The sequence below is a fragment of the Homalodisca vitripennis genome, chromosome 3 (genome assembly GCF_021130785.1).
Source record: "Homalodisca vitripennis isolate AUS2020 chromosome 3, UT_GWSS_2.1, whole genome shotgun sequence".
Classification (NCBI taxonomy): domain Eukaryota; kingdom Metazoa; phylum Arthropoda; class Insecta; order Hemiptera; family Cicadellidae; genus Homalodisca; species Homalodisca vitripennis.
The window spans coordinates 48,342,504-48,360,658 of NC_060209.1; positions in this window are offsets into that span (position 1 = coordinate 48,342,504).

Consider the following 18,155-nt stretch of genomic DNA (forward strand, 5'->3'; position numbering starts at 1 on the left):
TAGACTTAAGATATTGCATGTAATCTCAGCAAAGCCTTTTACGTGACACGTGTTGAATCATAATATAATCATAATGTCATTTGTAAATACAAAGTGCAATGTTTATTATTTTGCTTTTATTCTCTATTAAATAGAAAAATAATTTCTCAATTTTTAGTACAATGTGTAAAATTAACATCATCTCCTTCGTTTTCCTAAAAGTATAGACCAGTGTGATTGATTGATTGAATCAATTGAAGTTTGATTTATTATATTAATCATTTAAGAATATAGTCATCGACTGGCTGCTAAATTGTTCTTATTTACTCCTTAGGTCAAATATTTTTTAGAAAATCACATTAATTTTCATACAACATTTTCTAAGTACAATCAGATATTCATAATATTATAATAATTATTTTTTCAGAGTTTTAGGTGTCTAGTTTAATTTTGGGGCTCATGCAATAGCCCGTGAAACAGAAAAAAAGGCTTATTATAATTGAAACATCGGTTCCCTCAAGGAATTTTCTAGAAAAAGAATGTTTTTAAGAAGTGAAAGAAAACTTAGTAAAGAAAGTCTTTATGTTATGGAGTGGAATGATTGTGTCTTAAGAAAAATCTGTCTTGATCTCTTTATTGTTATTCAGCATTTTGGGATTTTTACTCTGTAATTTGATGACTTTACAAACATATATTTTGTTTGTGACGTAATCTATCTGTAAAACTACTTATAATATATATACTAGTTAATAGCAAATTCTTTCCGATATTAGGCATGAGTGCATGTGGTGTAATTTACTAGCATCCGTACAAGATGAGATTTATAATGTTTAGATGTAACTAAGGCTGAAAATGTATTGCACCACACTGGGAGTGTTTCGTATATAAAAACAATAGTTATTGTACACGTAATATTTTTTTTATTTTAAAGATGAGTTGAATATCATCGGGGCAATCACAGGACCTTTTTACTACGTAACAAATTCAGTATTAGACAAGTTGTATTAGAAAATGTATGATGTACACAACATTCAACTACGATTGATTTAAAAACATAATACTCATAGTTTAATATTTATAATTTTGCTTAATTATTATTTATTTATAGTATGCATGTGACTGAAATGGTCTTTGCGATGAAAACTACACCTTAGAAGGCCTCGAAGAATGTTATTAAGAACTTGGATTTCTAAGTAGCGAAATACGAAAGGGCTGCATACATTTTAATTAAGACTAGTATTTTATTAAAAACATACACTTTTTAATAAAAAAGACGGACATTTATTCGTTTCTACGTATTACTAAAATCTTCTATTACCATTCATTTGTAACTGCTAAAATACTAGATACATATCTACAGTCCATCCAAACACGTAAAAGGATTTAATCTTTGACGAATGTTTTTTAACTATTTATTTTAGTTATCATATACAATTACGAAGACAACAATTTTTACATACTGGAATATTTTAAATTTAAATGTTGCAGAGTAATTCTATTATTAAAGCCTACACAGTCAAGGATCAAACTTTTAAATAAAACTGTGAATTTAAATCCATATTCAAGATTTAAAATAAATCGCTCTGAAAAGAAAGAAAACAGAAAGAAAAGTTATATTTTTTAAGAACCTGACAACAAAGGTGAAGGAAAGACATAAATATTTTTAATGCAGGTGGCCTGAACATTTAAGTAAAAGAGGTTTTCATGTTCTTTTATTTTTGTGACTTAAAAGAGTTTTTTATTAATGGTTAAACATTCCAAAAGTAATATATAGCGTATTACAAAATAAAATAGTATGCTCTTTAGTAAAGGTAAGTAAGTTCTCTCCTTACTGCAACTAAACTTCAAATAAATAATTTATTGTAATATTTGAATATACTAAAAAGATACCACCATTTCTTTCAATTTATTTTTTTATATTCTGAAATGTTAAATTCCCAAATTTAAATCCATGAATTTAACATGTTGTGAGATAAAAACCAAAACAATTAAAGCCGCAATAGATAATATAAAAGCGGTTGATAGAAATCAGTTAGAAACAAAACAGTTTGCCATTTATAGGATCCTACAATTGTTATTTATATTTAAATTTAAATTACAAATAGAAACAGGTTTAAATAAAGAAGTATGTTATTATATTCTTCATAGCGGATGCTATTTTATATTTTTAATAGCAGATAATTAGAAGAATAAAGAATGTTACTTCCCACTCAACGCTCGAGCTTTATATTGTAGGGATAGTTGACGAGTGCGTCTTTGTGAGCACTATAAAAGTATTAAATTTGCAGAGAAAGAAGCATAAAACTAATTAAGACTACGTTCCTCTCTAACAAGGTTCCCTTTATAAGTGCTTTATTGGGTTTGCTATTTCATCTAGCAATCAGTGGAATAAAGCACTAATTTATTTAATAAATCTTTACCTTATATAAACTAATTATTATAAATTAAGGTAATTAAGTCTTGCAGTACAATTCTGAACAATGCTAGTTACTTCATAAAAATTTGTACTGTATATTATTCCGATCACAGTTAGTTCCACTCTGCTTTAAGTCAAACATATTTTAAGTATAAACTGTTTTCTTAATACCTAAAACGACTGACTTATCTTCTTCTGTCTTATTAGTACCATTTAGGCCATCCTTACTGAAATGTATTCAAGGGTTTGTTTTAAACAAGAACAATTTTAAGAAAGTAACTAAAAGACACGTTTTTATTTTATTTAAATTGATAAAGATTATCTAGGTGGTTTACTTAAAATCTGGTAGTTTTAAACAAGATTTGAGTTAAGGGGATCTGGCATTATAAACAACCAAGAATAGCTTAAATAAGCTAAGAGCTTATTGATTCTTTAAATAAGGTTTGGAGTTTCTTAAAGTATTGAAAAATATCAAATACACTCTGTAACTCTGTAATATTGTATTTTCTGAGAGACTATGAGTATTGTTGCATTTTTCATTACAATCTTGAAAAAGAGTGTTAGTCTTTTATTGTATTACATACTGTAAAAATAGTTTTACATTCGCAGAAATAGAATTATGAAATAAAGTAAAGCATTAAATATCGATAGCATAAGTCAAATCATTTACAAAACGTTTACTTTAAAGAATATAGAGAGCTGCTTGTATCCTTATACTGTTCTAGTATTGAGTAACAACATTTGCATTTAAAACACACTGAGTATTCAATAAATGTTACTGATACCTAAAATTAATATATTTAAATTTTGATAGCTGAAATAATGCTAACGATACGTTACTTACAGAGCGGTGTATTCCACGCACCAACATATTTACAAACTTTGAGCTAAGTTAAAAACAATTCTAAATGAATAAGTACTATTAATATCGTTAACTTTAAACTTTCAGGAACAGTTTATAAATAGAAATTTTGAATATTTATTTGTACGCTTGGTTCGTAAAACGTATGCGGAAAACGCCAAAACGTTAAGAGAATCAACACACTGGGTTACTCTAATGAATTGAAAGAGGCCTCTCAAATTATGCGTCTTAGATTTATTAGTCAAGAATTTCCTTATACTCCGTATTACATATTTAATATCCAATTTATGTAATGCCCTATTTTACAAAAGAGGTGCTAGTTAGTTTGAGAAACGAAACAGCTTAGGTTGTTAAAGCAGTACTAATATTTAAGGCAATGTTCTATAATATGTATTTAGGTAGAATGTATTTACTTTTTCATTACATAATGATTAATAAAAGACAAATCGCATTGCAAATTTCACCAGATATCAAGTACAACAACGACCACGAAACAATCTAGCAATAGTTTACCTTACCATATGAATGCTGCTTACCTAGTGAGTAACATCGATCATTATTGAAACTTCTGAAACGTATATTGTAATGAACCGATTCAATTCTACTTTTGTATGTTTTCTTCCTCAAGAATTGTTGTAAATCCGAGCATTAATTACCCATATTATGACTAAATACATAGTTATTTTTAATATATTGGTTTTATTTTGACTTAAATATGCTAAAAATAAAAAAAATATATTCATGACGTAAGAAACTGATTTATTATATTTGTAAATTTTATTCTTCTGGTATACTTCAATTCCAATCTGTACATTATTGATGCATTTATAGAAATGATTGCATATGAATCGTATAAAGTGGGTTCCAAATACAATTTCAGAATCTAGCAGTATGAGATATAACTATAAAATAATATGATTATTATAGCGATTTTCCACAAAATAATACCTTGAGGACAGTTTATGAGTTTTTCAGTTCATACCAAAAATTGAAGATCTGGTTTAGACATTGTAATATATTGTTTTGTTTATGTACACATTCTGGAGTGCTTGGTTGCTGTTCATAATATATGTGGTAGGTCTGAAAAGGTCAACACAAGAAATAAAACGAAGCAAGCACAGTGACCTCAGTTCCCCGCGGACGACAAAAGTAAGAAAAGCAACTCTTCACGCCTGTGTTTCAACCAAGTAATGAAGCCCTGACAGAGTACACGAACAGTGATTGGTGACACTCAAGAGGTCAGTTTGATTTTCTAATCTCGTCAGAGAGACCCGCTTTCCAGTTTAACCCGAGTTGTCCTTCTGTCTAATATAAATACTTCTTTTTTCCACGTAGACGTGGTCAAAATGCAAAACCCTACAAGTATCAATGTTTAAAACATCCCTGATGCAGCAATATGTGTTATATATTTACCATATTACATTGCATACTGATTTGCGTAAAAATAAATTCTTAATAATGTCTCATAATTTCAAATTCTTAAATAATTTTAATTACATTTAAATTCAAGTGAAAACATGTCTCCTAAAGAGAATCTGTGAGAATAATTAAAAATAAAAAAAATTACAAAATTTAAAAAAAATTAAAAACTGACCAATATTTTGGCAAAAGTTTATATTAAAAAAACTCTATACTGTTTATAAAACACTGAAATAATAATGAATTCAAAGAGAAATAAATTTTCCTATGATAATAAGTACTTATTTTTTAATAAACATGTTACATATATATGTTTTCCTTTAAATAAAAGATAATGAATAATGTCACAATTAAATGTAAACGTAAAGTAAAAGAAAGTATGGAGATAGGAAGATGTAGAGCCCAGTGATTAAGAAATAAAACAAGTGAATAAAAGATAGTAAACTGTTATGCCATGTGAAATTATGGTCAAATACATGGCGTTAATGAAATAATCTATTTTGCCTTAATATTATAGTTTTGTTTATGCCGTAATTTTATACTTTTGAGACATATAATAACTTAAGCTAATGGCCTATTCCCAGAGGGACTGGAGCATTTTGATTTGTATTTCATGTCTCTTTGCACGAGATCTGGGAACGTAACGAACTTCTTTATCGCTGGAGAAAATAACAGTCAGGTTTTCATAACCCGACATTTGCAATTGTTATAAGTTTCATAAAGTACAAAACTTCATGTTTTCTACTATGTTGCCGTATATAAAACTAGACTTACAATTTTGATGTTGCACGTGACGTGATGTATGTGCTCTTCTTTCTGTGTGGTGACACCGCTTAGAATCATTCTCTAAAGTCTGGACTTCATGCTGTTGGAATACCAGTCAGTTACTTTAGCGCGGTAGTCCAATGTTGCTATTTTTAACGTTATGTTATTTGTCACGTGTTTGTGGTTATGAAACACCTTAATAATAGGGTAGATATTGAAACGTAATTTTGAAGTTGTTATAAATTATAATGATATTGAATTTCCAAAGTCCTGTTTTCCATCCAAATCATAAATTGCCAAAAACAATCTTTAATTAGCTTTAAATTTCCACTATAACTTTGTAAGTTATTGCGAATGAGAACTTTCTTCTGTGAGCTATATTGTACTAGCGACACTTATGATTGTGGACTGACATATGAATATCATTCCTGATCATTATACTGTTTCGGGTTGATTGAGAAGTCAATCTCAAACTGGAAGATCTGAGATTTTTAACTCCGCGGTTAATATGGCTTCTGCCTTCTTGAAAACCTGTATGAGAAGCATTATATTTTTATATATTGTAAAGTCCCAATCAAATATGACTACATGACGGTGATTAAATGCCAGTAGCAAGACTTTTTATATGTATTGGAGACTGGAGAGCTGTTAGAAATGTAGTATTAGGTGCTTGACATTTTTATGCCATGATGTGGGATGGAAGTCTGTGTTGGTAGCTATTATTATTATAACCGATGTTAGGTAGATTGTTTATCAGTTGTGTAGTGCTATTAATGCACATGTAAATCCAATATCGTCTAGCGTTCAATGGTTTGCACAGGACAAAGGTTTCGGAATGAACTACTATTTTGTCTTTGCGAGAAACATACAATATTGTTCAACTAATTATTTTTATCAAGCAAGATTTTTCAAAAGGAGAAAATTAGTTGCAAGGAGAAAATAGTTTGGCTCTCAATGTTTAGCTGCTGAAGGGAAAGAACTCTTTGAGGCAGTAAACTGAAGTTTTATTAGAGGATCAATAATTGTGGACCGAAATTATTTTTAATTCTCTATTATATTTTATTAATATAAATTTATGCCAGTATTTTCAATTCCTTGTTTTTTAAACTTATTATGTACCTGGTTATGTCCACTGCTTGTGCCCAGTTATTCAGTCAACCTAATATTACTTTAAGAGATTATATTATTTTAAAATATATATATGTTATTAATACGTATACAGTATAGTTAAATTAACGCTTTTGGTCTATTGGTCCAGAAAGTTTACGAAATCCGTTATTGCATAGGCTACACAATTAAAACGTACCAAATATATATTTTAATGCTGGAAAAAAGATTTATGTATACTTATTTTGTGTTTCTCGTAATTGATTACAGTATTGTTTTCAAAAAATTAGTTCAGCACGAATGCACATGTAAGGTTTCATTTATTTCATGGTTATACATAAATATTATCAGAAGCATCATACGTCTTTGAAAATTATAAGAAGAGATGTATTGTAACTTACATAATTATCTTCTATTTGTTAAGGTCTTGGAATATTACGTTGACATTTACTTTGTTAATACGTATATTATTAAGAAATATGTACTTATTATTTGAAAATCTTAACTTTCTCTATTTTATTGTTACAAAGCTACTCAAACATAAACACTGATAAGATTCCTCCAAAGATGGAAACGTGTTACGTAAGAAAATGCATATTTAATTATACTGCTTTTTATTTGTTAAAAATAATTATTTTTCGATATCATGACGGTGAACGTAATGTTTCCTTGAAACTCTGCATTGCTTAACTAGTTATATTCATGTTATTTACCGAGACTTCTTTACATTTAAAATGTTAAACCCGTTCTTCGTGAAACCTATCTCTGATCTTTCTATGGTATTACTGATCTATAAATAAATGTTTTAGACAGGTATGGCAACAAATGTGTTTCTTACTTAAAATCCTTTACTCTATAAGTTATATAAAAGTATGGAATACTAATACATATTATAGAATGGCAAAAAAAAACATTTGATATAAAAAATAAAATAGGAAGGCCTGATAGTATGTACAAGGAAAATTTATTTGCAGTTTTTACATTTTAATCATTGAATACTGGAAGTGGTATATACATATATAATTATTTATATGTATTTTTCACTTTCCCCGTGTATTAAAAGATAAATATTTATACGTATAATTATAATAATACATAATTATTTCTATAAATAATTTGTTTCCCATTTTTAAATATTGCATTTATTTGACCAAAGTAATCTTTCCCAATACAATATTACATTATTACTTATATAATGACAATATAAGTTTAAAAAATACAACCTGCTACTTATATATGTCACTCGAGATACTATGTAGAAAAAAGCATTAAATCAATAAGTACCTTGTCAGGTTGGTTGTAAAGTGGCAAAAGTTTTTCGGAGATCGATCTAATTCCTCAGTCAGATACAGATAGAGTAACGCAAGTGGATGCCATCGCTATCTATTTCCTTTATTTAATGTATTAGGTCTCTTCTCTGAGACCCTATATTAAATAGAAACCTCTTCAATATAAATAAACACTTTAAAGAGTTGGTTCACTGATGAACCATTTGAAGAAACATTTATAATGTATCTAAGAAAAACACCTTTATATTATTTTAAGATTTTCTCTGTATATATAAAGTAATAAAACCACGATACCGAAACCGATTATTAAACCAATTACTAAACCAACAGACAGGTATTTAATTTAAATATAAACGAAACTAATTCTTACAATTTTTACTTATGTTTATCAACAATATGTTTGTTTGTTACTTTTATTAATGAAGGTTTAGTTAGATAGTTGATTTGATGTTAAAAGGTATTTGGAACTTAGTGCAGTACTTTTTTGGCATAAAATTGGAATTATTCTTAGAATTTTCCTAAGTTTGATCATTATTTCAGCACTAAAATTATTACGCCCATTGCTATAAAAAGCCAAAAAGAAATGCTGCTCACTAGAAGTGGCTTTTACTGTACATATAGTTAAGGGGCGTTTTCACGCAAATTTAGGAAAGCCTTTTGGCACCAGTTGCGGTCACCAAGTTTATTGTTGTTTATATATTATAGATAAAAATCACGTTAATCCTAAATTGTTAAGTGGAATAATTTAAATTATCAGTACAGATCACCGGAGTAGCAACCAATTATTTTAGCATTGAATTATTTCGGCCATTGTGGGGCGAAATAATTAAATGCATGATTTCTTAAAAACAAAGTTAGTACATTATTTTGTTACGACGTAGTTAGGACGGTAAAGCAATCCTGAACTCCTTTTGTAGGCGCTCAAGTGTTCAAAATTGACCTTTTATGGTACGCGTCATTGAAGCATTTTAATATACTAGGAGGAGCGATGTAAGATTAGAAATGTAAGGCCATACTCTTATACCATTGTAAGTTTTTATTTTTCAGAAGGAAAGTCGCAAAATCTATAGATTTTACGATATTGATTTTTTCCCAGCTTCTTACACCCGGGTGTATGAGCATGTACTGTGCAGTAATATAGTTCGTTTTAGTTTTAAGCGCTCTATATTTCAAAGCTTACTTTTTGTAGGCAATACTTGCTCTTTGGTTAAGTTTGACTCCGCATGGAAATTATGCATTGGATGAAGGTATGAGAGCAAGGGTTTCTTTGGTATTCTATTTCTGCTGCAAATGCTAAACTAAAGTTTAGCGTCCATTCCTTCCCTCCTTGTGTGTAGTAACTCATATATTAGTGTATAGGGTTTTTTGGCTGTTTTTAAAATAAGTTTTGAGTGTTAGCATTTGATACTGTCATAAAGTTTACCAAATTTGTACATAAATTGTAAATTTGCCTCGCATTGTTGAGTCAGCTTCACAATAAAGGAGTTATACAGAGAGTAAGAATATTACACCATACATATTTTTATCATATTGATATAAATAAGTTTCAGGTGTTTCTAAACCCATTAAACGTCTCCTTTCCCTGACGTTTATATTTATAGTGTAAAAATAAACTAACAAAAAACAAAGTTTTCTCTTCCTCTTTTTAAATAACTTTTTGCCGAACCTCCAGAGTTAAGAAAATATAAAATACAAAAGTTTTTCTGAATAAACTGCTCACAATGCGATCCGGTAGTCTCTTACTAGAATTAGTGATACTTAATATAATATATTGGATTCTGTTGAATAGCAGTTCTCATTAAACTCAGTGAGGAGATTAGACAGGCAGTGTTATGACGTAATCACATTACATATTATTGTTACCTGTTGGTTAAGGACCAATAACATTTCTAGTACATTATGACTAATCTGTTTAGTTATGTACAGTCTACATTAGGTTTACCCCTGTAATTTTGAATTTATAGTCGTGAACTATATCCATCAGACACAATATAGCTACAGATCTTTAGAAGTGCATTTCATACAGGTGAATTTAAACTTTGTGTATGCTTGACACAAGTTATATAATGCGTGTTTTTGAAAGGAGAGAATTATTTATTTGTTCTTTGGAACAAAACTTTATCGATTAACAGTATTTAAATATTAATAAGTAATATAAAAATAAAATATGGGCTAAATGAAAAAAATACTACTTTATATTACTCTACAATTGAAGACTATTGAGGAAACTAAATTATATTGTTTGTACTGATGTACGTAATTTACGTAATGACTTTCAATTGCCAAAATTACTTGGTAATGCTAGTAGAGTTTAATCTCTGACACTTGCTGGGAGTGTACTAAAAATGGTGCGAAATGCAACGTAACGCTGCAAAGGGTTCAAATAAGTAGGCTAAATCCACTAAGAGCCGATATCTGCTGTTAAAAAAAAAGTGTCTGAAAAAGCGAAGAAATTTAGAACGGCCTCACTAGGTGGAGAATCTAATCCCTTTGATCAAATTCGGTTTCCTAAGCAAGCCAGGGTGACCCTACAGGATAGGGTTGTGACCCTATGCATTAGCTGTCACATAGATGTCTAGGGTTTATTTTTTAAGGGAGCAATAGGTTTTACCTCTGAGGAGGAAACCCAACTCAGTTTACGGAAAAAAACTCATTGAGCAAGAGTCACACTCGAGCACGACCTGACAAACGAGATTTACTTTACAATGTTGCATGACCTACATATGCTGAGAGCTGCTCTAGTTGTGTGCGTCCGAAATTGTCGTTTCTCAATCAGTAGAGATAACCCCAACAAGCTGAAGTTTGTTCATAATGCTCAGGTTTTTTTTCGAAAGTGACAGACACAACCCGAATTTTATGCTGCCCAGTTTGCTTGGCAAACCGAATTTGAGCAAAGGGAGCAGATACGCCTCCTAGTGAAGACGTTTCGATGTTGTTTCGTCTCTTCAAACACAGATAGACAGCATATTTTAGCTATGACTGTGTTACCGTGAAATTGGTTGAAGATTGTGATGCAGTATGTTGCATTTCTCACCATTCATGAGTAACATCCCAGCCAGTGTAGGAGAATATCACTAAAACGTTCCTGGTTAAGACGATCTGATAAACTTACAAATAGTCTATCTGTTCATGGTAACAGGAATCAAAGCAAAGAGATTGTGTTTAGTGTGCAGTTAGAATAAAGGCGTAACTTCCTTAATGATTTTTAATCAGCTTAATTGTTGACTTTGTCAAGATACTAACTGGGAGATACTTTACTATAAAAAGCGGTATGTGTGGAAAGTTATTACTTTTAACTGTAAGTTTATGTTTCATGTTCGATATTATAATATATAGGGGTAAAAACTACTACTATAGAAGTTCTTTTTCTGTGTTATCACATGCAAAGCCGTAGGTTATAAAAACACATGCAAGAAACTTTTTATAATCGTCTAATTACGTATTTCCAATCTTAATTTTAAATATATAGACCCAGAATATTGAAATATTAAGATCTTAACGATAAATAACCTGACGGGTTGCATACTGACAGTTACCTTGAGTTATTTCCCGGGGGATGTTAAGCAGTGGGAGGCTTTTGTTAGCGAGATAAATGGATCTTCTTACCCTGGCATCGGGGATAAACATGTTGGCAGGCACACGCCCACATTAAGTACACATTGAAACTTGAATGTGAGTTATGAGCGGGAATTCCGCACATGATATAATATATATCTTTATATATATATTTCTTGTGTGCGTGTGTATGTTAATGAACTCCTCCTAAACGGGTGGACCGATTTTAATGAAACTTTTTTTGTGTCTTCAGTTGGATCCGAGAATGGTTTAGATTCATAATTCGGTCCAATTTTAATAGTTTATTTAATTAATTTTTTAATAATAAATTGTTGTTTATGGTGGAGTGTTTTACATTGGATCCGCCAGACTGCGCCACGAACGACACGTAATACAAAGTGAACTGATACTTAACAGCTGTGAATATTTTCAGCTGAAGTTCATCAAAGAGGCAGAAACATTTGTTCACATCCATTATAATTTAGAAAGTTCATATTTTAAATTTGTAAAGTCCTTGATCAGTAGTGTAATGCAGATTGCAAAGATGAAGTTTCACAAATTGTTCTACGTAAATATTATAATATTACAACACAGCCATAATGTTTTTCTATTTTAATTCCAGGTTTTCCCGACATTTTGTGCTGCTATCAAATTTGTGTGTTGTTTTGTAACATTCTGTAATTATTGTGTGAGTGCTAATTGTTATAATACATTAATAGAGATTGAAGATGTTTAAAGTGCATAAAAATCTATAGTTATTTATTAAAGTTATTGAACTCATTTTGCACATTTATTGAAGTGAGTATATTGGTCGCATACCTCAAATAACCTGAGTAGCATACAAATCAAAAGGTTGTGTTTCTATGTGTGAATATTGTTAACAGTTTAGATAATCAAGTTTTAAACTAATTGGATTTAAAATAATTTGTTGTAATTTACATTTTTTAATCTGCAGTCAGAATTGGTCACATAAGTTCAAATTAAGTAGCATACAAATCACATGTGTGAATAACTACTTATTGTTAATAGTGTAGGAATTGGTTTTAAATTAAATTCTGTTGGCCAGTTCCGACATTATACTGTAATTTTAAATTACTAATTTTATAACAAGTATATTTTTTAAATTTACAACTTAATTTATCGTAATGCCATTGAATGTACAATATTTTTTGTTAATCCTTCAGGGGTGTACATAAACAAATTAGATGGTTTTCCAATAGGGCTGAAGTACAATAAGTGGCCTCCATCACAATCGAATTATTGATATTTCTGAATAGCCTATCCAAACTACTATCCGAATTGGATTATAGTCATTTAAAGGCTGAAGTATAATAAGCAGCCACCATCACAATCGAATTATTGATATTTCTGAATAGCCTATCCAAAATACTGAATTTCATTATAGTTATTTATTCGGTCAAATTTAATTAAATTTTTAATTATGAATTGTTGATGTTGGAGTGTTTTATATTGGATCCGACAGACTGCGCTACGACACGTAATACAAAGTGAACTGATACTTAACAGCTGTGAATATTTTCAGCTGAAGTTCACCAAAGAGGCAGAAACATTTGTTTACATTTAGATTACGTCATTATAAAGTGCTTGATCATTAGTCTAATGCAGATTGCAAAGTTAAATTTTCACCAATTGTTCTATGTAAACATTATAATATTACAACACAGCCATACGTTTAATCAATTATAGTCTTGAAAGCATAGAGTAAGCATAAACATATAAAAATAACAACACTTCTTATTTCAATATATTCTGTACTCACTTTGGAGGATAGAGATTATGCAGATATAAAATTGGAAGTTTTAGCTTTTAAGTGAAATTCTTAGTAAATTATTAAGTGTTGATCTTAGAAGAATGCGCTACGATCGCAGTTTCAAATGTTGTTCTATTTTAATTCCAGGTTTTCCCGACAGTTTGTGCTGCTATCAATGTGTGTGTGTTGTTTTGTAAGGTTCATGTTTCAAAAGTAAATACGGCAAATAACATTAAAATATAATAGAATGAAGTTATAAAAAGTGTACTACGTGGCCGCGTTATAAGTTTATAAAGGCCAGCCAACAGGCAAAAAGAAGAAAATAAAAAATAAAACATCGTGTAATTATTGTGTGAGTGCTAAAATTATAATAGTACATTAATAGAGATTATTGGTCGCATTACCTCAAATAACCTAAGTAGCATACAAATCGAAAGGTTGTGTTTCTATGTGTGAATAACTATTGTTAAAATTTTAGATAACCAAGTTTTAAACTAATGGATTTCAAATAATTTGTTGTAATTTACATTTTTAATCTGCAGTCAAAATTGGTCAGATAAGTTCAAATTAAGTAGCATACAAATCACATGTGTGAATAACTATTGTTAATAGAGTAGGAATTGGTTTTAAATTAAATTCTGTTGGCCATTTCTGATACTATACTATAATTTTAAATAACTATAATGAAATTCGGTAGTTTAGATAGGCTAGTCAGGAATATCAATAGAGGTTATCCAGATATAAAATCGGAAGTTTTAGTAAAATACACTTTTAACTGAAATTCGTAAATATTAAGTGTGCAGTGATTGATCAGTAAATTTTTGGTTTATAAATAAATTGTTTTTTATCTTGGTATGTTTTAAATTGGATCCAGCAGAATGCGCTACGATCGCAGTTTCCAATGTTTTTCTATTTTAATTCCAGGTTTTCCCGACAGTTTGTGCTGCTATCAAATTTGTGTGTTGTTTTGTATCATCGTGTAATTATTGTGTGAGTGCTAATTGTAATATTAAATTAATAGAGAATCACATGTGTCAATAACTATTGTTAATAATGTAGGAATTGGTTTTAAATTAAATAGGCTAATCAGAAATATCAATAATTCGATTGAGATGGTGGCTGCTTATTATACTTCAGCCTTTAAATAACTATAATTTGGATTGTCATTTTAGTACTTTAGATAGGCTATTCAGATTGTACTTCAGACCTATAGGGAATACTTATTTAGTATATTAGATAAATTAAATTCTGTTGGCCAGTTCTGATACTATACTGTAATTTTAAATAATTATAATGTAATTCGATAGCTTAGATAGATTAATCAGAAATATCAATAATTCGATTGTGATGATGGCCACTTATTGTACTTTAGACCTATAGGGAATACTTTTTCAGTATTTTAGATACTGTAGTCTATGTTGTTATACATTTTTATCTAGAAGTTACTTAATTAAAATTATATATTCAATAAGTTACTCATATTCATTGTGTACTATTATACAGAATTTTATTTTTACAGAAAAATGCCACGTCTTCGTGGAAGAGGACGAATAGTTATTCAATCATGTGATTTATATGCTACTTAATTTGAACTTATGTGAACAAACTGTTAACTGTTAATAGTTATTCACACATAGAAACACAACCTTTTGATTTGTATGCTACTTAGGTTATGCGACCAATATACTCACTTCGTTCAATAAATTTTCAAAATTAGTTCAATAACTTCAATGAATGACTGTAGTTTTTTTATGAACTTCAAACATCTTCAATCTATATTAATGTAATATTACAATTAGCACTCACACAATAATTACACGATGTTACAAAACAAAACACATATTTGATAGCAGCAAAGACTGTCAGGAAAACCTGGAATTAAAATAGAAAACATTTGAAACTGTGATCGTAGCGCATTCTGCTGGATACAATGTAAAACATTCCAAGATGGTACACCCATTTAGGAGGAGTTCAGTTCCATACACACGCACACAAGAAATATAAATATAAAGATAATGAAATTCGGTAGTTTAGATAGGCTAATTAGAAATATCAATAATTTGATTGTGATGTTGGCCGCTTATTATAATTCAGCCTTTAAATTACTATAATCTAATTCAGTTCATCATTTTAGTAGTTTAGATAGGCTATTCAGAAATATATATAATTCGATTGTGATGGTGGCCACTTATTATACTTCAGCCCTATACAGAATACTTATTTAGTATTTTATATAAATTAAATTCTGTTTGCCAGATCCGATACTATACTGTAATTTCAATTAACTGTAATGAAATTCGGTAGTTATATAGGCTATTCAGAAATATCAATAATTCGATTGTGATGGAGGTCACTTATTATACTTCAGCCCAATCGGAAAATCATCTACTTTGGGTATACTCCTGAAGGATTAACAAAAAATATTGTACATTCAATGGCATTACGATAAATTAAGTTGTAAATTGAAAAAATATACCTGTTATAAAATAGTTTGTTGCAACTTTTTTACCTTCAGATTAAGTAAGTTTTCATTAATACATCCTCTACATTTCACATCACTCATGTTATACTCACACACTATCAGTTGGTCGAAGTGTGATTAAATGTACATGTGATGAAGTTTGATATTGTAATAACTTTTTAATAGACATTTTTATCAAAACAGCCCAGATTATTACAAATTAATAAAAGTTTAAAATTTTCGAATTAAAGACGTGTGTACAGGACAACGTCTGTCGGGTCTGCCAGTATATATATATATATATATATATATATATATATATATATATATTAATCTTCAATAAGAAATCTTCAAATGTATTACAGTAACAGTGTCTATATTTCGGCTTAAGCCGTCTTCAGGAAATTACAAACATATAAATAGGGCTATAAGAACATAATAAAATTAAAACAAAACATCAACACAAAAAACTGATTCGTTTCTTTGACAAGTGATCGAAAATTTGGGGTATTATAAAACCATGGGGACGGATAAAAAATATACCTTAATGCACAATTCTTCCCTAGAATACAGTCCCAGTAACAACAGACGATTACTTGACATGTTTAACTTATTTTCAAGGAATTTACTCTCTTCCCACGAAACTGAAAGCACAAGTTAAGTCAGTGGCGTAAAGTTCCTTTTTGATCGGATTAAAGTCTTAAAGCATACATTGTCTTGGACAGGGTAAAAGAAGAAAATAAATATAATTTACTAGAAGTAGACGATTTTCCATCTTAGCTGGATTCCAAAATCTACATATATTAATTTTCTTGGTCGGCGAAACAGCATAAAAACTGTGAAACCTCTATTAAACTACGCCAAAAGTGAATATAAACGCTCAGAGTTTACAATTTTTACCCCATTAACCCATTAAAGCCCAATGGGTCGTTAGCGACCCACATTATGAATGGTGTGGTAAGGTAAGTATATATTTTTATCTATGATCTGTCCAGTCTGATCTTGGGATAACGACCCCTTGGGACCAAACCTGACAATGTTTGGTACAATAGTTTACATAATTTTTTTAATTATTTGACAGGTTTTTAAATATAAATTGCAACAAACATTTAAAATGAATACTGTTCTGTTCAATAATTATAGTAGGTATAATTTTTTGTTTCTTTTCAGAAATGATGGAGCATTGACGCTATCAGAAATATTAGAGAATCTTGAGGATGACACTTTCCGTGAATAAAGCGAAGCCGACATTTTTCTTTGTCCACCAAATATTGATGATCCCCGAGCTCAAACGGATGAAGATTCTGGAGATGATGAATGTAGTGATCCTGAACGTTTGGCTCAGCGATTGCTTATGACAGAAGCAGAAGTTCAATTTGCAGGGAAGGTAAATGATGATGATAACAGCGAATCTGATCAAGGAATGGAAGAAACTTCAATCAGAAAGTAAAACCTCCACAGCCCACTTAGATTATATACATAACCAGCCACAATTTGGTGATCAGGTTGAAGAGCCAAAAGGTGTACCACGAGAATTGCAGAACAAAGCAGAAGAGCCACTACAGGATTCTACTCAGCAAGAATCTTTTAGTACTACCTCACAAGTTGAAGTATCTCACACTCCGAAATGACAAAAACATGTCAAACTCATCAGGTTCAGAATTCAACAACATTCACCAAGACATCAAACACTATTAACAAAAAGAAAAAAACTTTAACTAAAGACCAACCATTTAAAACTAATACCATATCATCTAAACAAAATTTACATGAAACTAAAACTAATATTCAAAAGAGTAACAAAACACTTGAGAGAACTTGGGTTCAAGGCGATTTAAAATCTAAAAGTACAGAAAATATTATGCGGCCTCCAGTTACTTCCTTGGGAAAAGAATCTCACCCATTAGACTTTTTCAAATGCTTAATGACGGAAGATTTGGCTGAAGAAATTGTAAAATATTCAGTAATTTATGCAACTAAAAAAAACTACCCTAGCTTTGAGTTGGATCTGCCCAATTTTTTTTACTTTTTTAGGCATTCTTTACTTTACAGGGTATGTTCCACTGCCAAGAAAGCACATGTATTGGGAAAATTCAGATGACGTTCATAACAGTCTAGCCGTTAGAAGTATGAGAAGAAACAGATTTGATGATATGCTAAGATATATGAACTTCTGTGACAATGACAACATAGTGGAGGTAGATAGAATGGGTAAAATAAGGCCTATTTGAGACAAAGTCAATGCTACGTTTTTACATAATGCTCCAGCAGAAAATCAGTTGTCTGTAGACGAATCCATGATTCCGTATTTCTGTCGGCATTCGTGCAAACAATTTATCTGTGGAAAGCCGATCAGATTTGGTTATAAGGCATGGGTAGTAGCTGCACGAAATGGCTATTGTCTTCAAGCAGACGTTTATCAGGGAAAGAAATCTATGAGAGAACAGAATTTAGGTTTGGATGAAGGTGTAGTGTTAGGATTTTGTAAAACACTCTCTGACACCTTTCCATCTACATCCTTCAGTTTTCAT